This window comes from Galeopterus variegatus, unplaced genomic scaffold, assembly GCF_000696425.1.
Source record: "Galeopterus variegatus unplaced genomic scaffold, G_variegatus-3.0.2 Scaffold416, whole genome shotgun sequence".
Lineage (NCBI taxonomy): Eukaryota > Metazoa > Chordata > Mammalia > Dermoptera > Cynocephalidae > Galeopterus > Galeopterus variegatus.
In genome coordinates, this window is record NW_007726527.1 from 324,223 (window position 1) to 325,876 (window position 1,654).

Here is a 1,654-nt window from a genome sequence, read left to right on the forward strand (position 1 = left end):
CAGACAGCATAAAACAAGGTGCTCTTTAAGTATGGCATTGAAAACATAAAATATGCCTAATATAGTTGGAAGATACACAGCTTGTTCACAAATAGGATGCTAGAAAACCAGTGCCAACAACGTGAAGTCCCAGAAGACAGTTTTCACTGAGTCAACCAAGTGAACTTGTTTCTCATTAGTGACCTCTGTTTTAAATGCAACCCTACCTTTCATTTCCAGTGGTGCTTAACTCCTTTTCAATTTTAGGTAAGATGGAAAATTATTTTTAGTTCTTAGGAAATGAGATTGTAACATTTTCCTAGTAATTCCTGAGTGTTTCCCTCAGAATGTTCAAGCACAGGCTGTTAATTTATGCCAAGAACCATAAGGACTTGCAGTCATATTAGGTGGAAAAAAAAGACTAAATCTTGAAATTTTAATTTTAAGAATTCTGATTATCGCAGTTTTTGCAGTAGTCTCTGACTTACTCATCAAACGTTTTAATATTGAGAACTATCCAGTGAGAAAATAGGCTTTTTCCTTCTGCTGTATTGAGCTTATCCTAGCATTAATGTAAGTTCACTGAAGATGAGGCTGTATAACAAAGGCATTTTAACAAAGGCATTTTAAGTTATGGGTTTATGGAATAGGAAGAATAAGTTAATTACTTCTCTAAGTAACCATTAAGATTATAAGGTGTTAAGATCATTTAAATATGGAGACTGTTAATAGCTTCTTCTACAGCATATTGAAACCTCTGTTGGATTGGGACTGTGGCCAAAGTAAAATCACTTTAGAAACCACAATAACTTATAACAAAATCATCTAAAGCAAACATACCCACCTTGCCCTTGAGGATTCTCCAACTCATCAAGTAAACGCCTTCTCTGCAGCTCCCTTGCCCTCTCCCTCCTGCCTTCCTTTCTTCCTTTTCTCATTCCTTCCCTGCCTACCTCTCTTTCTCCCTCTCACCCTTCCTTTTCATTTTAGACCACTGTCTAGTTAAATTTAGGAACCGGCATTGCAAATTCATATACTTTAAGAAGCCAAACAGATAACATAAACGAGTAAAGCAGCAGGTATCAGAAATGGTGACTCCTATAAAGGACTCGGCATCGAGGAGCCGAAGTGCCTGACTGCTAAGTAGTTTACAGACTGCTTGTGACAAGACAGGCAGGCACAGAGACAAGAACTGTGTTCAGATAGGTGGCTGCTGCTGCTGCTGTGTTATATTGGGCATTTTCTTTACTAGCTTGGGATGGGTGAAGACATAGCAGAATGTTAAAGACATGAGAACTAGAGCAGGAAGAAAGCTACATGTCACCCAATCCATTTTTCTCATTTTACTCTATAACTAAATGTCAGTGTCTCTGGAGCCAGAAGGCCTGGGTTCGAATCCTGCTCTGCCACTTACTGGCCATGTGAACTTAGGAAAATTGCTCAGCCTCTTCGTCCCTCCAAATCTTCCCTTCTCATCTCCTCCAGGATATTGTCCCAACAATTGTACCCTCCCCTGCAACTTAAATTTTCTCTTATCTCATCAAAAATGCTGTGATTTCTTCCACTTAAAGAAAAAAGTCTCGTGCATATAGTTAGCAATACTATACTGCACGCTTAAAACATTCTAAAGAGGGTAGATTTCCTGTTATGTGTTTTCGACCACAGTAATTTTTTT